A 25,203-nucleotide genomic window follows, 5' to 3' on the forward strand; every position below is an offset into this window, starting at 1 on the left:
AAAAATTATATCGAATAGATTAACACCCATTTTACCTAACTATATTAAGTTAGAGCAGGCAGCATTTATGAAGGGAAGAGAAACTAAAGATAATATTATAAAAACATGTACACTGGTGGAATATGCCAGAGAGCCGCCATCCAGACATGCCTTTTAACAGTGGATGCAGAAAAAGCATTAGATAGGGTGGGATGGTGGTTCTTAAAGGAAGCATTAATACAACTAGGGATGGGCCCAAAGATGCTTAGTAGAATTGTCGCTTTATATTCCAACTCAAGAGCCAAAGTGAGAACAAATTGAATACTATCAGAATACATACAAATATCAAATGGAACTCGACAAGGATGTCCCCTTTCTCCATTGCTATATATAATAGCAATGGAACATCTAATTACGGCTATAAGAAAAAATAAAGACATTAAAGGTATAAAAGTGAGAGATAAGGAATATAAGACTGCTGTATATGCAGATGATCTGCTAATATATGTAACTAATCCTATCATAACAATACCAAATGTAATAAAAGAATTTAAGAGATTTGGGGAAATAAGTAATTTTAAAGTTAATTACGATAGATCTGAGATGCTGAACATATCATTAACAGAACAAACGGCATATGGGCGGCACAGTGGTGCAGTGGGTAGCACTCTCGCCTTGCAGTAAGAAGGGTTGCTGGTTCGAATCCCGACCACGACACTACCTGCCTGGAGTTTGCATGTTCTCCCTGTGTCTGCGTGGGTTTCCTCCGGGTACTCCGGTTTCCTCCCACACTCCAAAGACATGCTGGTAGGTTAATTGGATCCAGTCTAAATTGGCCCTAGTATAGGTATGAATGTGAGTTAGGGACCTTAGATTGTAAGCTCCTTGAGGGTATAGGGACTGATGTGAATGTATAATATATATATATATATGTAAAGCGCTGCGTAAATTGACGGCGCTATATAAGTACCTGAAATAAATAAATAAATAAATAAACAAACATACTCACTCTTGAAGAAAGATTTCCCGTTTAAATGGAAACAAGAAGCAATCAAGTATTTGGGAATAATGATTCCGAAAGACTTGGACTTATTACAGGAGTTGAATTATGAGGCGACAATTTATAAACTGATTAAGTTATTACAAAAATATGATAAAATAGCACGTTCTTGGACGGCAAGAATTAATATAGTTAAATTGGACATACTTCCAAAGTTATTATATGTTTTTCAAACAATCCCTCTTGCTCCTCCTAAAAAGCTATTGACGGACTTAAAGAAAGCTGTAGTGAGCTTTATATGGGTTCACAAAAATCCCCGCATTAAGAGTGAAACATTATTTAGGAAAAAAAAATGGAGGATTGGCAGTGCCAGACTTTGTAAAATATCTTCAGGCAGCATCATTGACTAGTATTATAGACTGGCATCATAATAAAGAGGCCAAACAATGGGTCAAATTAGAAGAAGAGATAATAGGTCCACAATTGAGGTTTCTCCCATGGATAAATCCCCAATTAAGACCAAAAAAAAAGAATTAACAATTTCTGTTAATGCTACACTAAAGAATTGGGATACTTTAATAAAAGGGGAAAAACTCTCCACAATAGTTGGACCCATGACACCCCTGTTTTTCAACCCCGAATTCCCGCCAGCTCTGGGGGTCATAAAATACCTTAAATGGCATAGAAACAAGAACATAAGGATGGTACGGATACTAGAGGACGGGAAAATACCAAAACTGCAGGATATAGGATTTGAATATAAAAATAAATGGCTACAATATCAGCAGTTAAAATCATCTATAGAAGAAAAAATATTGAAGATAAATAGACCATTAACTAGATTTGAACAAAATACTAGTAGAGGAGAAGGACCCAATTAAAAAACTATCAAAGATATGTAAATTACTAGGTGGCTGGGCGGCCCTCAATGTAATACAGCACCTCATCCCAAAAATTGAAAATCAAACCAAAGAAAAGGGAATACAGGGATTATAACGGTGCCAGGGCAAACACAGTACATTCAAAAGTTTTTTAAAAAGAGTAATTTTTATTAATACATAGAGATTATAAAAAATAGACAAAGAAATCACAAAAACATGGTGTGCATAGACATTAAAAACATATCTGTAGCGAGCTTCACGTTGCTTGGCCTCAGGAATGTAACGGCCAAAGCAGTAGATAGGTATTTTAAGTGCCCGACATGTTTTGCCAGTATTGGCTTCTTCAGGGATAGATTGTTAATACCTAAAGCTCTACAGTAATTCTATAGAAAGAAATATGACAATCAGTATACATACTAAGACAAATGATACATTCATTGCACAAAGGATATCAAAGATCTAAACATACATATGTTTGCGAACTGTCAGTGTAGGCCAGCCCCCACCACCACCCAAAGAGCGCCAAGAGAACCTCCCCACACATAAGGCACCAGATGTCCAAGACACCCAACCAGACATTCTAAAGATGGAAATCAAGTACCTGCAAATCACCAGGGGGGTGTCACACACCTCTCCAGGGCCAAGCCTCCAGCATAGATCACACTAGGTAGCTGCAGGGAGCAATAAGAATGACCTGGCCGAGTGTACGTCTAAAAGGTATAATTATTTGTAGATAGATTAATTATCAAAAGGGGTCAAGTGTCCTCCATTAGTTAATGAAAATATATAGGACTAACATAGTCTCAAGTTGCTTTACTTACAAAGAAATACTCCTTGAAATTAATAGCAGGACACCGATAGATCCCTAGTGTTGAGGAGAGTTTTTCTCTTTCAGCCACAGCAAAAAACGTATCTCTATGGATTAAATAGAAAGAGGATTCTATGGCACTGTGAAGTTTTCTAAAGAATAGTATAAGTTGCACATTAGCTAATCCATAAATAAATTTGAACCAGCAAAGGACAAAGTAAATTTAACACTCACCACTAAATATGTATAGAGTGAAATGATGGAGTAAGAAAGAGCCTGCAGCCAATTACAGCGTCAGATGGAATATGCTAAAGGGCAGAAGATAATGTCAGCAAGGGATAAATCCATTTCTCCCCTGAAAGTAAATGATTCATAAAGATGCCTACCGGATCAGAAAGTAATAGGTACGTGGGTGTCCTGGAACATCCCTGGCGTGTCTGATGGCCTGGGCTGCCGGCGTTCTTATGCCCCCCACACACGTGCGGCGTCTGACGTCACCGCACGTGTGAGCGGACGAAAAAGAGCCACAGCGCATGTGCCGCCCGCAGATCCATCCAGGCCTACAAGGTCCAGAGGGCATTGCGGTGGTGTCTATGGTGATGTGTAAACACATCACAGACAAACCGCGGTAGTCAAACGCCGCTAAAGGCAGCGTGATACCTGGAAGTTGGTATCAATTTCCAATGCGCCGTGGCTAAAGCGGGCAGAGGATAATCCAATGCCCTTAGGTGTCCATACAGCTGATTGTGTCCCATAACAGGGGGCCAACAGCGCCAGATCGAATGCGCATCCACCATAACGAAGTGCAGGGACTCGAGGCAAAGAAAAACAAGAAGGGGAGGGAATGAAGAAGAAAAAAGGAAAAAGAGAAAAAGGAGGGAGGGAAGGAATAAGAGCCAGAAAGGGAAGGGGGAGGGGAAGGAAAAGATGGGGCATCTGGAAGTGCGGAGATGTCACCAGGGCAATCAAAGGGGAGAGGCAGGGGTGGGTGAAGACAAGCCAAGGATATATGTAAGCCCCAAAGGGTCGCCTGCACACAAGGCATGAAAAATTGGGACAGAAATAGAAAAGAACAATAGAGGGGGGCTGAATCCCTGGGATGTGTCCACGCAGGTCGTCCTGACAGTTCGCAAAGACCATCTTGAAAATATATCCTTGGCTTGTCTTCACCCACCCCTGCCTCTCCCCTTTGATTGCCCTGGTGACATCTCCGCACTTCCAGATGCCCCATCTTTTCCTTCCCCTCCCCCTTCCCTTTCTGGCTCTTATTCCTTCCCTCCCTCCTTTTTCTCTTTTTCCTTTTTTCTTCTTCATTCCCTCCCCTTCTTGTTTTTCTTTGCCTCGAGTCCCTGCACTTCGCTATGGTGGATGCGCATTCGATCTGGCGCTGTTGGCCCCCTGTTATGGGACACAATCAGCTGTATGGACACCTAAGGGCATTGGATTATCCTCTGCCCACTTTAGCCACGGCGCATTGGAAATTGATACCAACTTCCAGGTATCACGCTGCCTTTAGCGGCGTTTGACTACCGCGGTTTGTCTGTGATGTGTTTACACATCACCATAGACACCACCGCAATGCCCTCTGGACCTTGTAGGCCTGGATGGATCTGCGGGCGGCACATGCGATGTGGCTCTTTTTCGTCCGCTCACACGTGCGGTGACGTCAGACGCCGCACGTGTGTGGGGGGCATAAGAACGCCGGCAGCCCAGGCCATCAGACACGCCAGGGATGTTCCAGGACACCCACGTACCTATTACTTTCTGATCCGGTAGGCATCTTTATGAATCATTTACTTTCAGGGGAGAAATGGATTTATCCCTTGCTGACATTATCTTCTGCCCTTTAGCATATTCCATCTGACGCTGTAATTGGCTGCAGGCTCTTTCTTACTCCATCATTTCACTCTATACATATTTAGTGGTGAGTGTTAAATTTACTTTGTCCTTTGCTGGTTCAAATTTATTTATGGATTAGCTAATGTGCAACTTATACTATTCTTTAGAAAACTTCACAGTGCCATAGAATCCTCTTTCTATTTAATCCATAGAGATACGTTTTTTGCTGTGGCTGAAAGAGAAAAACTCTCCTCAACACTAGGGATCTATCGGTGTCCTGCTATTAATTTCAAGGAGTATTTCTTTGTAAGTAAAGCAACTTGAGACTATGTTAGTCCTATATATTTTCATTAACTAATGGAGGACACTTGACCCCTTTTGATAATTAATCTATCTACAAATAATTATACCTTTTAGACGTACACTCGGCCAGGTCATTCTTATTGCTCCCTGCAGCTACCTAGTGTGATCTATGCTGGAGGCTTGGCCCTGGAGAGGTGTGTGACACCCCCCTGGTGATTTGCAGGTACTTGATTTCCATCTTTAGAATGTCTGGTTGGGTGTCTAGGGCATCTGGTGCCTTATGTGTGGGGAGGTTCTCTTGGCGCTCTTTGGGTGGTGGTGGGGGCTGGCCTACACTGACAGTTCGCAAACATATGTATGTTTAGATCTTTGATATCCTTTGTGCAATGAATGTATCATTTGTCTTAGTATGTATACTGATTGTCATATTTCTTTCTATAGAATTACTGTAGAGCTTTAGGTATTAACAATCTATCCCTGAAGAAGCCAATACTGGCGAAACATGTCGGGCACTTAAAATACCTATCTACTGCTTTGGCCGTTACATTCCTGAGGCCAAGCAACGTGAAGCTCGCTACAGATATGTTTTTAATGTCTATGCACACCATGTTTTTGTGATTTCTTTGTCTATTTTTTATAATCTCTATGTATTAATAAAAATTACTCTTTTTAAAAAACTTTTGAATGTACTGTGTTTGCCCTGGCACCGTTATAATCCCTGTATTCCCTTTTCTTTGGTTTGATTATCAAAGATATGTGATCTATTACTCCCTTCTGGCCCCTTTAGAGAGCTAATAGGAATGAAAGAATTGGAAAAAGAAATGGGGGACATAATAGAAGAAGAAGAATGGGAAAAAAAAAATTGAAATAATACACAAAACAACTATAGCAAATAAATATCAGGAGAGAAATTACAAGATCGCAATGAGATGGTATAGGTGCCAGCATTAAATAGAATGAATAAGGCAAATTCAGAGTTGGAGATGTAAGAGGGAGAGAGGGACCATGGATCATATATGGTATGGTTGTCAGAGGGTGAAGGAATTTTGGAATAAGATTTTTGAGATCTCCCGGAAAGTGTCAGGAAAAGTAGTAAAACCAAGTATAGAAATCTCGATATTCTCTCTGACAAGAGATCCAATAAAGAAAATTAGAAAAGATATCTTGCATCACATGACATCTGTGGCTAGAACAATAATAGCACGAAAATGGAAAGGAGAAGAAGGACCTACAATTGCAGAATGGATATGTGAAATGAACAAAATCCAGTATATGGAAAAACAGATGAGAGAAGAAGGGTATATAATAAATAAACTGCTAGAAATATGGCAAAAATGGGACGAGTTTCGGTTCTCAAAAGAAGTGTTAAAATTCATATGATAGGAACAGATTTAGGGTTTTTTTTTTTTTTTCTGTATGTATGAAGGTTAAGGAAGGAATTGGATGATTGGAAGGAAATAAAAGCAACTAGAGAGGGGAGTGATAAGAGATTGGTCATTGAATTAGAGATGTTTTTAATTGATTGTAAAGAATATGAAATGTTGTATGAATGACAATGTATGGGTTGTTTTTTTTTTTTTAAAAGAAAATTTAATAAAGAGAAATTGAAAACAGAGTTGTGTATGTTATGGTTTGAAACATGCCTGTTAAAGCAAAATATAAAACTAAAAATGTCAAAATTAATTAAACAAAGATGTATTTTTGGTGGAAAAATGTTTTAAAACGCACATGTGAACGTGCACGGAGTTAAATTTTTTATCCTCAACAATGTGTGGCTTCTTCTTTCAATGCTCAATACCAGTTTTTGTATTAAGTTGGTGTTTACAGTGACAATGGGGGTTATTTAATAAAGCAAATTCCACTTGGCACTACAAGTGCACTAGGAGAACCGAGGAGACAGCTAAACACAAGCACTAAATCAAATTCAAGATGATTTCAGATCAAAATAATTTTAAATTTTAGAAAAGAATCAAAAATGTGCTGGCATAGCAATGGCCACCCTACCCGTAAAATAGTCCAGATACTTTTGCTGCACATCACGGGCTCTTTGGGGGGGCAAGCCAGGATGGCCAGCTTCCAGGGCCGTCATTGGATTTGTATCCTGAATTGCAGCCTCAGGGCCAACTGAGACCACATAATGTGGAGCATTTCTCCTTAAATAATTATGTAGAATACAGCATGATAGCACTATGTGATTCAGTTGATTGCCGTAAGGAATAGGTGGAACCGGCTGGCCATTATACCAAACGCATTCTCCACCACTCTTCTGGCTCTGCCCAGCAGGTAATTAAAAACTCTCTTTTCTGGGGTGAGGGACCTCTGGGGGAATGGCCTCATCAGATGTTCACCCAGACCAAATGCTTCATCCGCGACAAACACAAACGGGAGTCCTTCCACGTTATCTTCAGCAGGTGGCAATCCCAAGCTACCACTCTGGAGACGTCAGTAGAACTCGATCTGGGCAAAGACTCCACCATCCGACATCCGGCCATTCTTCCCCAGGTCCATATAGAGAAACTCATATGTCGCCGACACCACCGCCATCAACACGATACTATGAAACCCCTTATAGTTAAAATAGTATGACTCCGAGTGGGGTGGTGGGATGATGTGGACATGTTTCCCATCGATTGCCCCTCCGCAGTTGGGAAAGTCCCACCGCTCGGCAAACTGGGAGGCCACAGTCTGCCATTCCTGTGGCGTTGAAGTTTCCTATGGAGTCAAACCAGAAAAAATAAAATTAGTACTTTTGCACATAACATTGCAAGCAGATTAGACACAAACATTCTTGGCCAACATCAGTATAACATTTATTTTAAGGAGTATTTAAAGACAAAAAGATAAGGTACACTTATATCATATTCCTCACCCCCTCTAATGGCCCATTGTAAAAATTTTAGGGTGGGGGGAGGGGTTCTAGATGAGTTTCAAACCTCAAAAAAAAGATTATGGCACACTGCCTGAATTTAAGGACAACAATAACATTTGTACACATTTTTGGGGGTGTTTAGGGTAAAGCACTACTATGGAGCTGACAAAATACATTGTTAAGTGACTAGGCTAGGTGTGTATGGGTCCAAGATAGCATGCTGGGGAGGTTAGTGAAAGCAAATATGCATGAAGGACAAATAAGGAGCATTAAAAGCTTACAGCATGCATGAGGACAAAGGGGACACTCACAGCATATTACAATCATGGTAATTAGGGAATGATGAAAGAAATACAATACATTAACAAACATTAAATAGATAGAATGTGATGTTAAAGGAGAAAACTTACCTTAATATAGTCCTTCTGCAGGACCTGTAAATTGGCAGAACAGGTCTCTGGAATAATGATCCCCAGAGCCTGGGGGGGAGATGCCTGTCAAGAACTTGATGTCCTGCAGACTTTTCCCTGTTGCCAAGTACCGCAACGTGGTGATGAGCCTCTGTTCAGGAGTGATGGCTTGCCGCATGCAGGTGTCCTGCTTCGTAATATAAGGGGACAGCAAAGCCAACAGACGGTGAAAAATTAGGTCCGTCATCCGGAGAAAATTCCTGAAATCATCAGGATTATTCTCCTGGATCTCCTGCAACAAAAGCATATAACAGAATTGGTCAAGCTGGAGTAACCAATTCTTGGTCCATGAACTCCTCCCCGCCCTGTTCATGGACTGGGCTTGGGTCAAAGCAAGAACCCCAACACCAAGCCCCCTGCACAGCACGAACTCTACGACAAGTACGTAACTGCAACATGGCTTCAAAACAGTCGGCTGGTCAGAACGAACTAACAAAGAGCACTGAAAAAACAGAAAAGCCTGAGAAGAGTGATCTGAAAATCAGAAATGAGCGGACAAGAACGCACTGAGAAACAAATACGTACTATAATAATACGCACTGAAACCCAGATACGAACTGACTACACGTACTGAAGAAAAGATATTGATATGAATGATTTCTGATTGGGACTCTAAAAGAAAGTTAATACTGCAGCTGCAGGAACAGATTCACAGGACTCAATCACTGTGTTTAAAATGTCCGTTCCGTCAAAATTTATTACATGTTATTTTATACATAGATAAGAAAGTAGTGGTGTGAGATGTTATTAAAAACTAACAAATAGAAATATGTTATTAAAAGCTAACAAATAGAAATATATTATTAAAAACTAGCGAATAGAACAATTGCAAAAGTAAAACCTTGAGAAGGGAGGGGGGAGTAGAGGGTGTTTAGTAGGAGAAGTGTTTGTGTGTTAGGTGAAGGTTACAGAACACATTTCAACAGTGAGAACAAAATGGAGTCTCTTGTGCTTAAATGAACAGTACAGTGAATGTCCATGTCATTTCCCCCCTTTTGTTTATTTGACACCATTCTTCTCCGCGTTACATTCAGCCGATTGCTGGTAACTCCTGTTACATTGGCACAGAGAGACGGCGTCCTGTTCAGCTCTCTCCTAGCTTTCTCACAATAATGGGTTCATCAGGGCTGGTGGTACATTTGTTGGTACAGCGGGTAGTCACACAGAGGCATAGCCTGATGAGGAAGTAAATAACAAATATGAGAAATAGGAACATCACAATGTAAATGTCTAGTTTCTGTAACCATGTTGCTATGCCATATAAAAAATCACCAAAACCTCCTAAACCCTGAAAGGGGTTCCATCCATCTTTAGCAATATCCCTGGCCTTATTCTGTCGTTCTCTTATCTTAGCAAGATGCCCTTTAATAATGTCCTCATTATCAGAAATGTATATACAACAGTCAGTGCGAAATACCTTACACATCCCACTTTTAGCTGTAGTGAGATATTAATAATTAATCTGTGCTCTAATACTACTTTTTTAAGCTGAGCCATTTCTTCATTTAATAAACCTATATCAGTGGTAGTAAGGTTAATAATCTCATCTACAAATCTAGTGTAATTATTTATTCTTTTCATTGCTTCAATTCCCCATCCTGTCCAGGAAGGGAACCATGACCATGCCATGTCACCTTTAGTGAACAGCTCTCTTTTGAACACTAAAGGGTATTCTGGACTTTGATCTGGTCGCACTGTATCTTTTCCGAATAGCCAAAGCAGGTGCTAACTTCCCAATATAACATGTACCTGTAACAGTCGTAAGCTTTATTTCCACATATATAATATAACCCTCTACGTATGGACGGTATGCCTGCTCCTAAAAAACTGAAAGCAATAACATGGAATCTCAGGTAACCAATATTTTCACATATTGGGAACTGTGAGCAATTTGTACTATAAAGGGTTCTATTTAGTTCTGGATCTGGGATATAATAATATTGACCATAGTTTCCTCCATAAACTGTAATTTTTGCTCTGGTGCAATCTGAATTGCCCAACCGTGTACATTTAGTGTTAAACGGGCATGTAATGTTTAAACAAATCTGTGGAGTGTTTATCTGTTTTGAAACCATCAAAGTTACTGATCTGTGCTCATTAGCTGTGGAGACTATGTATGAGCCGATTGTTCTGGTCCTGTTTAGCTCAGTGAAGTTGAGAGGCATTGCTATCATGGGTATTGTTCCTGTTTGGGGATGTAAGTGAGAACACACCCAGCGGTTAATAGCGTTGCTATGGGTTGCATACAATTTTATTTTTCCATGTCTCAGTTCTCACAAACAACAAAAAGAAAGGAAACATTATCATCATTTTTTCAAAGGATATCATCACTTCAGGATTTTCTTGCAGTGACTGGCGTGAATCCAGGTGGGCTTTCCTTCCAACTTGACAGCGGAACCGGTTGTCAAAAGCACCAAATGTGGTCCATCAAATTTTGGTTCTAGTGGCTTTCTGACGTGTCGCTTGACCACCACCCATTCACCTGGTTGGATTCTGTGAATACCTGAAACAGAATCTGGGCGGGGATAGATTTATAAACACCTTCATGTATTTTATTCAATGTTCTTTGCAAAATCTGAACATATTCGAGTGAGAAGCCTGCAACTGTTGGGGAAAATATAGCCCTGTTTTGGGTAGCCCTCCAAACAGGGGCGGATCCAGAGTCTAGTCTCGGGAGGGGCACTGCCAGAAAATATATTATTTTGGGGTACATCTATCGGGGAAATGGCTGGTGTTGGCGCTTCAATCATCACGGCACCATGGTTGTTATGGTGTCAGGATGGTTGAAGCACATTATTACTATTATTACATTGTTATAAAAAATTAAATAGTTTAACTCACCATAATGCAGAATCAGTGGGAGCCCCGAGTGTGTCACTTGCCACGTCACCTGTCACCAGATGCAGATTGTCACTTGGCACGTCGCCTGCCACATGTTGCGGATTGTCACTTGCCACGTCACCTGTCACCAGATGCAGATTGTCACTTGCCACGTCGCCTGCCACGTTGCGGATTGTCACTTGCCATGTCTCTTGCCACGTCGCCTGCCACATGTTGCGGCTTGTCACTTGCCACGTCACCTGTCACCAGATGCAGATTGTCACTTGCCACGTCGCCTGCCACATGTTGCGGATTGTCACTTGCCACATTGCCTGTCACCAGATGCAGATTGTCACTTGCCACGTCGCCTGCCACATGTTGCGGATTGTCACTTGCCACGTCGCCTGTCACCAGATGCAGATTGTCACTTGCCACATCGCCTGCCACGTTGCGGATTGTCACTTGCCATGTCACTTGCCACGTCGTCTGCCACATGTTACGGATTGTCACTTGCCATGTCGCCTATCACCAGATGCAGATTGTCACTTGCCACCTGCTAAGGTGGTCTCTTGTGTCCCAGAGACAGGCAGCAGAGAGATTATGTAATCTCTCTGCTGCCGCAGCTGCCTGCATGGTGGTGGGGGACTGCAGGGATGCAGGGCGGGCGCCGGGCGGTGAGAGATGATGTCATCTCTCTGCTCCCCCGCCCGCCGGCTCCCTGACTGGCCAGCAGCCCGTCCACAAACACATCGAGTGGCACATGTCAGCGGCAGCTCTCTCTCTCTCTCACCTATGGAGCTGCCCAGCGGCTCTTTTACTCACGGAGCCGCCCAGCGGCTCTCTCTCTCACACTCACGGAGCCGCCCGGCGGCTCTTTTACTCACGGAGCCGCCCAGCGGCTCTCTCACTCACAGAGCCACCCAGCGGCTCTCTCACTCACGGAGCCGCCCAGCGGCTCTCTCACTCTGACAGTCACTCACCTGCATTTCTCGGAGGGGGCAATTGCCCCGTTGCCCCCACTGGATCCGCCCCTGCCTCCAAATAAAATTTCATAGAGGGACAGTCCATGTGGTTGTTTAGGGGTAGTTCGTACAGAATATAGGGCTAATGGCAAAGCTTCCACCCATCCTTTTCCTGTATCAGCTTTAATTATTGTACATCTGTTTTTCAAAATTCAACTAAGTCTCTCAACTTTACCACTACTTTGTGGATGATAAGGTGTATGGAAAGCTTGCTGTATGTGAAGTGCTTCCATTACCTCTTTCATTACTTCCCCAGTAAAATGGGTTCCTCTGTCACTCTCAATAGTTTCAGGAACTCCATATCTACAAACTATTTCATTCAAAATTTTCTTTGCTGTTGTTTTTGCATTTGCTTTAGCTACTGGCCAGCTCTCGGGCCAACCTGAGAACATGTCAACACACACTAAAGCGAACTCATAGGTGCCTATTCTGGGCATCTGAATGTAGTCTATTTGAATTCTTTGAAAAGGGAAATCTGGCTTAGGAGAATGCTTTTGGGGAACATGGACAGGCCTCCCTGCATTGTACAGAGCACAAGTGAGACATGAAGCACAAAACCTGGCTGCAAATGCACTAAATCCAAGTGCTATCCAATAGCAGTCAGTAAGTGCCACCATCGCACCCTTAGCAAGATGACTGATGCCATGTGCCAGTTGTGCTAAAACTGGGTACAAACTCCTGGGTAGACACCACCTGTTGTCAGCGCTCCACAGGCCCTGCTGATTTTGGGTAGCATTACATTTGATCCACTTATCCTTCTCTTCATCAGGGGCCTGGTTCTGCAACTGAATTAGATTTTTTACATCCCACTGCTCCTGATGAGGGGAATCTGTCCCCGCTACCTGGGTGACCCCTACAGTGGGTGTGACTCCAAATGCCATAAGGGCAGCATCCTTTGCCGCTTGGTCCGCTAAAGCATTTCCTCTGGCTGTCATGTCGTTTCCCCTTGCATGCCCTTTTACCTTCAAGATTGCAACTTCTGCTGGTTTCTGAAAAGCCTCAAATAGCTGCTCTATGAGTTTTGCATGTCTCACTGGCTTCCCTGCACTAGTCAGAAAGTTCTGTGCTTTCCAAATAGGCCCGAAATCGTGGGCTATTCCAAATGCATATCTGCTGTCAGTGTAAATGTTTCCCCTTTGATTCTCTAGGAGATGACATGCTTTGACTACAGCACACATCTCCGCTTCCTGTGCTGACATCTGTGGTGTCAATGCTTCCTGATGTAAAAATGGTGTCTGTAGTGGTTACAGAAAACCCTGTGTGTGGCTGACCACCATCAGTGTAAAATCTGGAACCATCTACGAATAAGTGTGTGTCACAATCTGATAAAGGCTCATCTTTTGCTGGTGTGACAGAGGCCCTTTCTACCTCCATCAGAGCCATACAATCATGAGAAAAACTCTCAGGTTCTACATCTGTACCATTTGTTGCATCTTCCTCATCAATTATAGGAAGAAGAGTAGCCGGATTTAAAGTAACACATCGTTTGATTGTTAAATTCGATGGAGCAAAAAGAGCAGACTGGTACTTGTCAAATCTACTGGCAGATACATGTCTGGTATTTACTTGATACATGATTTCCTGTACTGCATGTGGCACATACAGGATCAGAGCAGAATCTAGTACAAGCTCCGTTACTTTGTCTAGCAGCAAAATGCAGGCTGCTATGGCTCGCATACAACTGGGGGAGCCTTTGATGACAGGGTCTAATGAGGCTGATACATACATCACAGGCCTCTGTTTATCTCCATGTAGCTGGGTGAGTACACCTGCAGCAAATCCATTGACTTCATGACAGAACAACGAGAAAGTCTTAGTATAGTCAGGAAGTCCAATGGTGGGAGCTTCAGACAAAATTTTAATAAGCTCCTTCATCTGTAATTCATTGTCCCATGTGAGTTGAAAGGGTTTCTAGTGGTAGCCTCATATAGAGGAGCCATAAGTTCTGATACATTTGGAATCCAGTCCCTACAATATCCCACTAACCCCAGGAAGGCACGTAGTTACCGTACATTTCTTGGCTTTTCAAAGTTTTGTAGAGTTTTAACTCGATCTGGGGTTAGGTGACGGATTCCATGTGAAATGCAGTGACCCAGGAGGATCACTTTCTCTTGGCAGTATTGTAGCTTATCTTTGCTAACTTTGTTGTTACTGTTATAGAGAAACATGAGAAGACTTACTGTTTCTCTGCTACAAATGTCCTTTGTATCAGAACAAATAAGCAAATCGTCTATGTACTGAAGCAAAACTGTGTTTGGGTGTGAGGGGGACCATTGGTCCAATACTTGCTTTAACGCAGTATTATATTCAGAGGGGCTACTCACACAGCCTTGGGGCAATCTTGTCCATGCTAACTTTTGGGCATCATGGGTAAATGAAAAAAGGTGCCAGCAATCTGGGTGCAGGGGCACCGAAAAGAAAGCATTTGCAAGATCAATCACTGTAAAGCAGGTGCTGGAGGCAGGTATTCCACTTAGTAAAGTGCGGGGGTTGGGCACGATCGGGGTATCTGCCTCTATTATATTGTTAATGGCTCTAAAATCATGCACCATGCGGTATATCACCTGCCCACCCTTCTTGTCTGGCTTCTTTGCAATTGGGAACAGGGGTGTATTGACTTGGGACTTAATTGGTACAACAGCCCGTGCTGCTTTCAGTTGAGTGATTTGATCCTTTATCCCCTCAGTCTGAGCAATACTCAGTGGGTACTGTTTAATCTGTGGGAGATGGGCTCCTGGTTTAATTTTTATCATGACTGGGGTGCAATCCAGCAGACCTACATCATATTTGCTGGTGGCCCATAATTCAGCGGGAATCACTTTCAATTCTGGTGGAAATGGCGGAGTGGAGTCCTGGATTAAAAATACTCCACAGGCAGAATTTAAAACTTCTCCTGACAGACTACTAACCACCTGGACTCCTGTAGGAGTGTAGTCTATGTTTGCTAAAATTTGGTTCAAAATGTCAGCTCCCAAAAGATTTGTAGGATCTGTGTCTGAAACTGACACTTTAGTGACAATTTCTGTTTGCTGTCCTAGCCTGAGTTTAAGTGGCTTGGACTCAACCAAATCAGTAGAGGTCTCGGTTAGGCCAACACCAGAGATAACATTTGTAGATAATATTCCTGGAGGTAAGTCCTCTATATTAAAAACACTTCGGCTTGCACCAGTATCGATTAAACAGGTTAATTCTGTTTCTCCTCCAGGATAGGGGAGTTCTTGTAAAAATACTTTTACTCTGGCCTCGGGACCATTGTCTCCCTTATTTAACATGATTGATACTGGCATGCCATTTTTCTATGCCTGATCCACTGCTTTTGGCAGAGAACTGGGATCAGCATGAGGTGCCTCTAAGCTCTTTTCCAGTCTACGGTCAGGACGATGGCAGAATTTGGCTATGTGTCCTTCCCCATCACAATTGTAGCATATAATTGGTCCCCGATTGCCATGATTTCTGAAATTGCCTTTGCCTCTTCCTCTTCCTCTCTGCTTCCCTATGTACATAACCTTGGGTTTGCTGTCTTTTTGGTTAATCCTGTTTTCTATGGATAACAGGATAGGCAGGATGTCTCGAATAGACATATTGCCTGCCTCAGGCCTTGCTGTGAACAACTTTTCTTTCAACTGGGGTATTAAACTATCAAGAAACCTTGGTTTCACCAGTTGTGTAGATGGACTTGCAGTTTCTCCCGCCTTCTCTTCCTCTATTTTAATGCCTGCTTCCTCAGCCATATCGCTTAACCGTCTCCAATAAGCCCCTGCGGCTTCCTCTTTCCCTTGCTTAGCATTCATAAATTCAGCATGTCTGGTTTGTCCATATATTTGGGGCAATTTTTCCTTCAATTTCTCACAAACCTCCCATCCACTAACCATCTTACATAGATTTTTGACGTCTACACCACATTCTTTAAGTATATAGCCAGACATGTTGCTTCCAACTGCTTTAATAAGAAGCTGATGAATGTCAGTAGCAGAAGCCTCATATGCTTCCTGTGCAGCACTAAGTTTGTTTGCAAACCCAGTTGGATTCTTTCTAGGATCTCCCAATCCCTCTAATATGGCTCTCATATCTTGGGGACTAAAAGGTACATGCCATTTAATTTGAGACTTACTGTCAACAGCATTACCTTCCAAAACTAATTGGGTTCTGACAGGATAAACTGCAACAGATTGCTCTGTGCCAGGGGAAGAAGGGCTGGCATCTCCCTTCCTTCCCTCTTCATCTTGCTGCCACAATTTGGAAATTATGGTTTGCTCCGGAAGTTCAGACTCTATCTCTCTTTCTCTGGTCAAAGCCTTAAGTTCAGAGAGATCTAGTTTTGCATATGTGCCTTTTGATTTATGCCAATCATCTGTTTCTAGGATACGAGCCAAAATCCTCTTTGTAGGTTGATATAGGGCTGTTAAACCTCTGCTCTCTACTATATTGCATAGCTCATCTTTTGTGTGTTCCATGTAATCTAATTCTTTTGCTTTTGTGCGTGGACCCCTTAAAGCCAAACTGGCAGCCACATAAGGTGGGGGGTCCTCCTCTGCAGAGTCTTCTGGCCGAACGTAGTAAATTTGGGCAGTACTTTTATTAAACATCTCTGTCAAGCCAGTTTAATTTGCTACTTTAGCTTCTGTCTCCCATGTGCAAGCTATTCTCCACGTTCCTTCACTGCACAGTAGTGGGCCATAATCGTGCAGAAAAGTTTGCCATACTTGTAAATCAAAAGTCCCTTCAGATTTTAAAGGTTTAGCTGTTCCCTTTTTCCATTCTTCCCATTTATCTAGGGGCTCAGTATAGGTGGAACCGTACTTTCGGTTCATATATTCTCTAGCGCTCATCTTGCGCTGGGCATTTTCTGAAGGCCTCTCTCCCTTCATTCCCTTAATTAATTTAATGCCCATAATGACTGGCCAGTCTTCTCTACTTGTGCCTATACCCTCTTGCCTCTAAAACAAATAGTACAGCAAATCTGCAGATTCACAAGAATAGTCTCCACTTATCTACGTGGATAGAAGGGGTTTATGACAATAGACAAAACACTCATTAAGAGACCCTCCTCGTCTCTTCTCTGTGAGTTTTATCTGACCCTACCATGTGCCTCTGACCCAGGTCGCCCGCAAGGAGTCGACGCAGGGAACTGCAGAGGATTTTTCCTATCCACACACAGTCCAACCCGTGAAGGGGGACACATACACATTCACACACACACGTTACCCAACCAGAAAGGTCCGAGAGTGGTCTGGTTTCCTTGAGAACTGACAGATAGGATACATAGGAAAAGGCAGAAATACAGCAAGCTTAAGGGCAGCTTACCTAGCCGGCATTTGAGATCTGAGTTTCCCGATGATCCCGGTTCAAAGCGCGGTTCCTTCTGGAGACTCTGCCAAACTCCTGGCTGGCTCGCCACGCTGATATGAATGATTTCTGATTGGGACTTTAAAACAAAGTTAATACTGCAGCTGCAGGAACAGATTCACACGACTCAATCACTGTGTTTAAAATGTCCGTTCCGTCAAAATTTATTATTACATGTTATTTTATACATAGATACGAAAGGGGTGGTGAGAGATGTTATTAAAAACTAACAAATAGAAATATGTTATTAAAAGCTAACAAATAGAAATATATTATTAAAAACTAGTGAATAGAAGAATTGCAAAAGTAAAACCTTGAGAAGGGAGGGGGGAGTAGAGAGCGTTTAGTAGGAGAAGTGTCTGTGTGTTAGGTGAAGGTTACAGAACACATTTCAACAGTGAGAACAAAATGGAGTCTCTTGTGCTTAAATGAACAGTACAGTGAATGTCCATTTCATTTCCCCCCTTTTGTTTATTTGATACCATTCTTCTCCGCGTTACATTCAGCCGATTGCTGGTAACTCTTGTTACATTGGCATAGAGAGACGGCGTCCTGTTCAGCTCTCTCCTAGCTTTCTCACAATAATGGGTTCATCAGGGCTGGTGGTACATTTGTTGGTACAGTGGGTAGTCACACAGAGGCATAGCCTGATGAGGAAGTAAATAACAAATATGAGAAATAGGAACATCACAATGTAAATGCCTAGTTTCTGTAACCATGTTGCTATGCCATATAAAAAAATCACCAAAACCTCCTAAACCCTGAAAGGGGTTCCATCCATCTTTAGCAATATCCCTGGCCTTATTCTGTCGTTCTCTTATCTTAGCAAGATGCCCTTTAATAATGTCCTCATTATCAGAAATGTATATACAACAGTCAGTGCAAAATACCTTACACATCCCACTTTTAGCTGCAGTGAGATAATTTAGTGTTAATCTGTGCTCTAATACTACTTTTTTAAGCTGAGCCATTTCTTCATTTAATAAACCTATATCAGTGGTAGTAAGGTTAGTAATTTCATCTACAATTCTAGTGTAATTATTTATTCTTTTCATTGCTTCAATTCCCCATCCTTTCCAGAAAGGGAACCATGACCATGTCATGTCACCTCCAGTGAACACCTCTCTTTTGAACACTAAAGGGTATTCTGGACTTTGATCTGGTCGCACTGTATCTTTGCGAACAGCCAAAGCAGGTGCTAACTTCCCAATATAACATGTACCTGTAACATTAGTAGGAAGCCAGGCGTAAGGTTTATTTCCACATATATAATATAACCCTCTACGTATGGACGGTATGCCTGCTCCTAAAAAACTGGAAGCAATAACATGGAATCTCAGGTAACCGATATTTTCACATATTGGGAACTGTGAGCAATTTGTACTATAACGGGTTCTATTTAGTTCTGGATCTGGGATATAATAATATTGACCATAGTTTCCTCCATAAACTGTAATTTTTGCTCTTGTGCAATCTGAATTGCCCAACCGTGTACATTTAGTGTTAAACGGGCATGTAATGTTTAAACAAATCTGTGGAGTGTTTATCTGTTTTGAAACCATCAAAGTTACTGATCTGTGCTCATTAGCCGTGGAGACTATGTATGAGCCATTTATTCTGGTCCTGTTTAGATCAGTGAATTTAAGAGGCATTGCTATCATGGGTATTGTTCCTGTTTGGGACTTTAAAACAAAGTTAATACTGCAGCTGCAGATTCACAGGACTCAATCACTGTGTTTAAAATGTCCGTTCCGTCAAAATTTATTATTACATGTTATTTTATACATAGATAAGAAAGGGGTGGTGTGAGATGTTATTAAAAACTAACAAACAGAAATATGTTATTAAAAGCTAACAAATAGAAATATATTATTAAAAACTAGGGAATAGAACAATTGCAAAAGTAAAACCTTGAGAAGGGAGGGGGGAGTAGAGAGCGTTTAGTAGGAGAAGTGTCTGTGTGTTAGGTGAAGGTTACAGAACACATTTCATCAGTGAGAACAAAATGGAGTCTCTTGTTCTTAAATGAACAGTACAGTGAATGTCCATGTCATTATGAACCCACAAGCACAAACTGAAGAGCAGTAATGATCTTAAAAAGCACGAGGCTGAAAAACGCGAATTGTCTCTCACCAAACTTCTAATAACACGAGATAAGCACAAGGAGCCCAAAGGGTGGCGCGCTTTGTATGGAACTTGCCTTTTCTAGTGCTGTCGTACGTTTTGTACGTCACCGTGTTCTTGACTATCGAAAGTTCAGAGAACTTTTGTATGACCGTGTGTATGCAAACCAAGCTTGAGCGGAATTCCATCCAAGGTTTTTCCGATGAAAATTCTGATCATGTGTACGCGGCATTAGTGAAAATGTCCAAATTGGTCCCAATTAGCCATTTTGCCTCCCCGGTGTCATGTGACTCGTTAGTGTCTCAGGTGAGAATGGGGAGCAGGTGTGTTAAATTTGGTGTTATCGCTCTCATTCTCTCATACTGGTCATTGGAAGTTCATCATAGCAAAGTACTCTCTAAGGATCTGAAAAAAAAAAATTGAAGCTCTAAATAAAGGTGGCCTAGCCTATAAAAAGATCACCAAGACCCTGAAACTGAGCTGCAGTACGGTGGCCAAGACCATACAGCGGTTTAACAGGACAGGTTCCACTCAGAACAGGCCTCACCATGGTCGACCAAAGAAGTTGAGTGCACATGCTCAGCGTCATATCCAGAGGTTGTCTTTGGGAGATAGACGGATGAGTGCTGTCAGCATTGCTGCAGAGGTTGAAGGGGTTGGGGGTCAACCTGTCGGTGCTCAGACCATACGCAGCACACTGCATCGATTTGGTCTGCACACCTCTTGTCCCAGAAGGAAGCCTCTTCTAAAGATGATGCACAAGAAAGTCTGCAAACAGTTTGCTGAAGACAAGCAGACTTATGACAAGGATTACTGGAACCATGTCCTGTGGGCTGATGAGACCTAGATAAACTTATTTGGTTCAGATGGTATCAAGCGTGTGTGGTGACAACCAGATGAGGAGTACAAAGACAAGTGCGTCTTGCCTACAGTCAAGCATGGTGGTGGGAGTGTCATGGACTGGGGCTGCATGAGTGCTGACGACACTGGGGAGCTACAGTTAATTGAAGGAACCATAAATGCCAATATGTACTGTGACATACTGAAGCAGAGCATGATCCCCTACCTTCGGAGACTGGGTCGCAGGGCAGTATTCCAACATGACAAAGACCCCAAACACACCTCCAAGACGACCACTGCCTTGCTAAAGAAGCTGTAAAAAGAACATGCAGCAAAGTGCATTGGGAGGACGCCCCTTGGACTTTAAAATGGCAGAAAGAAGTAATGTAAGGTAAATAAGTAAAAAAAGGCACAAGGGTGCCAACTTTATTAGTATACAAAAATTGAAAAATTATAAAATATAGACACAATTTGCTTATAAAGTATAAACAATACACCAATGAATCAAGGTCAGTAGGACATACAAATATATACCACCCAAAGCTAGTAATCCAAAATACTGCTCAAATTAAATTGAGTTCAGTTTAAGATTTGTAGCATACATCCCGACATATTTCGAAAAATCGCATTGGAACATTTTTTTTCCTTCATCAGGGGAGGTTTACAGTTGGGTATGATATTTTCTTGTCTGTAACACAAATATATACGTGTATAATAATATTTACATAGTAATTTGGCAAAGACATCAGAATCTTATCAAGGCCAAAAAGTACTTCCATATATTTGATTCATTGAAGATTTAAAGAGATAAAAACAGCAAGGAAGGATACATGCTGGCTGTATGAGTCCACATACACACAACATAGATGGTAATTCGTGTACCCACAGGCCGGTCGCTGGGACTCATTCACAAGGGATGCCTGATTATACCAACAGCGATCGGAGTTAGCACAGTGGGGACAATTATGACAAGGAGACGTTTGAAACAAGCCTCCTTTTGTCAGAGTATAGTAAAAGGAGTAAAAAAGGTATTGGTATACACATGGACAAAAGGCATGTCCAAACAGTGTCTGTTATAGTGGGAGTAATTACCTCAGATTAGAGCTGTATGCACTGCTGACATCAAGGCGGCAGCCAGTGAACTGACACAGACCAGCCGAGTGTCAGCATTTACATACCAAGTCTGATTGGTGTCAGACAATCAGATTGTCCATTCTGCATGCTCAGCTGCATAACATGCAGCTGATTGCGGAAATCAGAGTGTCTCTCTGATGGGGGGCACACGGCATAGCCACGCCCCGTAGGGCGCGATGATGTGACATGTTGCCGCGTCACCGGCGGGGGAATGCTTCCTGCTCATCATGGAAACAACGGCAGGGATGTAGACAAGCTCCTCCTAGTGCAGTAGGACCAGAGCAGGGGCGAAAAACAGCTCATCATCTGCCCATCCAGCGCCAGTGGAGCTTACCCGCTGTGTGTCTGCGTGCAAGCAGAGCGGCATGGGAACGGAGCTTAGAGCCACCTAGTGGACAAAGAAGATCATAGCAGCCAGCATGTTTACAAAGGGGAAGGACAAAAGAGAAATGGTAAAAAGTATATATATGAAAAATTATTATAGTACATACATATGACATATTAAGGCATCAGATCTTAAGAGCAGGGAGAACCCATGGAGGCAAATACTAGGTTGCAAACAAACATGGTCATGGTCCTAGAGAGGGCGTACAAGAATGGAAATAGAAAATTATATAAAGAGGGGACATAGTAATAGCAGTATATTAATATAACTGAGGAAGCAGATGTAAAGAAGGGACATCCCTGTCACTCAGATTTGTCACTGTATATCTAATTATGTTGGCAAACCAGTACTCGATCAAAGAGGACAAGGCCATGTTGAAATATGTCAAAAATTGATGGTGCAAGGAGAGGAGGAGAAAAGCATTGAAGCGAGAGTGGGATTTTAAGATATTTGTTTTGAATATCTATTTTATATCTGAAACCTTAAAGATTTAGTTCACAGACCCCAGAGGTGAATCCTGGAAGGAACGATCTAAAGTTGAAAGCCTTGTTTAATCCTGGTGGCGAGGTGGCCTGTAGATTAAATATCCACCTTAGTTCACATTGGAGGAGGCATTTGTTAAAGTTGCCTCCTCTCGAATGGAAGTGGATACGGTCAAGTCCCAAGAAATAAATCTTGGGGATTGAGTCTGGATGTACTGAAGCCATGTGACGGCCAATAGGTACATCAGGATCACGTTTACGGATTGTAGAGATGTGTTGGTATTTTCTTTTCCAGAACTCATTGATTGTCTTCTCGACATAGTAACACCCACATTGACATGTGAGTAAGTATACTATGCTGGGAGTCTTGCAGTTGATATAGTGCTTAGGACAGAAATGATGTTCATTTGGTAGGTTTATGTCCTTACGCCTGTCCATATACTGGCAATATGGACACCCTCCGCATAAGAAAGTACCTAACGTTTTACATGAATCGCCTCTGTAAGATTTGTGTTCACTTCTAACCACCTTATCACCCACAGAGGGAGCTCTCCTATATGTAAGAACAGGTGTATCAGATACAAATGGAGACAGTGAGGAATCCATAGTTAGTAAGTGCCAGTATTTATTCAAAATTTATTTCAGTTGTTTGTGTTGTGTTGAGTATGTGGTGATGATTCTAGTTGTATCATCAGTGGAAGGTTGTTTTTGTACATTGAGTAAGTCATGGTGGGACACCATTGTGGTTTTTTTGTATGCCTTTTTGAGGCAAGTACTAGAGTATCCTCTTTCGAGGAGTCTTTCTCTTAACTTCGCAGCCTCATTTTTTAATGTGATATCATCTGAACAGTTTTTACGAGTTCCCTGCTGTAGGTTTGTGATAGAGCTGGCTTGAAAGGCCAGCTCTATTGTTTTTTAACAAGTATATCGAGAAATGTAATTTCAGTTGTACTATGTGACATTGTAAAGCTGAGATTAAACTCGTTATTGTTGATGGAGGAAAAAAACTCCTGTAAGAGCTCAACTGAGCCATCCAATGTAAGGAACACATCATCTATATATCGTCGCCATGTAAGTACATGGCACATATAGACAGATAACGAATCGTTGGTAAGCAGTGAATGTTCCCACTCCCCCAGGTATAGGTTTGCGTACGATGGGGCATGTCCCCATCTCCACGCTCTGTACCTGTAGGTAGTGGGAACCATCAAAGCAGAAAACATTGTGATACAGTATGAATTCTAGAGAATTCAGAATGAATTCTGTATATTCGAGTTTGCATTCACTGAATTGCGACAATACATAACGCATTGCTGCTAGACCTTTCATGGGGGAATGGTGCAATACAGTGATTCGACATCTATGGTAACTAATAAGACACCATCCATAATGTGCAAAACCTGTATGTTTGCAAAAAATGGATGGTGTCACGCACATATGATGACAGGCAAGCAGCAAGTGGTTTTAGATGGCTGACTACCACGCGGCTGAGATTTTCAGTAAGATTGCCACATCCGGAAATGATAGGTCTGCCAGCTGGTTTTCTTTTCTGCTTGTGTATGTGGTGATGATTCTAGTTGTATCATCAGTGGAAGGTTGTTTTTGTACATTGAGTAAGTCATGGTGGGACACCATTGTGGTTTTTTTGTATGCCTTTTTGAGGCAAGTACTAGAGTATCCTCTTTCGAGGAGTCTTTCTCTTAACTTCGCAGCCTCATTTTTTAATGTGATATCATCTGAACAGTTTTTACGAGTTCCCTGCTGTAGGTTTGTGATAGAGCTGGCTTGAAAGGCCAGCTCTATTGTTTTTTAACAAGTATATCGAGAAATGTAATTTCAGTTGTACTATGTGACATTGTAAAGCTGAGATTAAACTCGTTATTGTTGATGGAGGAAAAAAACTCCTGTAAGAGCTCAACTGAGCCATCCAATGTAAGGAACACATCATCTATATATCGTCGCCATGTAAGTACATGGCACATATAGACAGATAACGAATCGTTGGTAAGCAGTGAATGTTCCCACTCCCCCAGGTATAGGTTTGCGTACGATGGGGCATGTCCCCATCTCCACGCTCTGTACCTGTAGGTAGTGGGAACCATCAAAGCAGAAAACATTGTGATACAGTATGAATTCTAGAGAATTCAGAATGAATTCTGTATATTCGAGTTTGCATTCACTGAATTGCGACAATACATAACGCATTGCTGCTAGACCTTTCATGGGGGAATGGTGCAATACAGTGATTCGACATCTATGGTAACTAATAAGACACCATCCATAATGTGCAAAACCTGTATGTTTGCAAAAAATGGATGGTGTCACGCACATATGATGACAGGCAAGCAGCAAGTGGTTTTAGATGGCTGACTACCACGCGGCTGAGATTTTCAGTAAGATTGCCACATCCGGAAATGATAGGTCTGCCAGCTGGTTTTCTTTTCTGCTTGTGTAGTTTGGGCAATGCGTAGAAAGTGGCTTCTCTGGGGTGACTGGTTCTAATAAATTCCCACACATGTTTAGTTATAACATTTTGGTGGAATGCCGTGTCCACCAATAGATAGAAATCCCTGGTAAATTTGGTCAGTGAAGACCATTGAATCGGTTGATACCACTCATAGTTACAGAGTATGTTCCTGCACATCTCGATGTACTGAGCGCTGTCCATAACCACGAAATGACCACCCTTGTCGGATGGTTTGATCACAATGTCGTGGTTGTGGGCCAATGCATCAAGTGCAGCTCGTTCATTACGATCGAGATTACCATGCGGTTTAGGGAAGTTTCTCATTTTCTTATTATCTGCTGTCACAAGTTTTAAAAAGACAGATGCATTGTGGTTTGAGCTTGGTGAGGGATACAAAGTGGATTTCTTTTTTAATGAAGGGTCAGAAACATGTG

The sequence above is a fragment of the Aquarana catesbeiana genome, linkage group LG10, assembly GCF_042186555.1.
Source record: "Aquarana catesbeiana isolate 2022-GZ linkage group LG10, ASM4218655v1, whole genome shotgun sequence".
Lineage (NCBI taxonomy): Eukaryota > Metazoa > Chordata > Amphibia > Anura > Ranidae > Aquarana > Aquarana catesbeiana.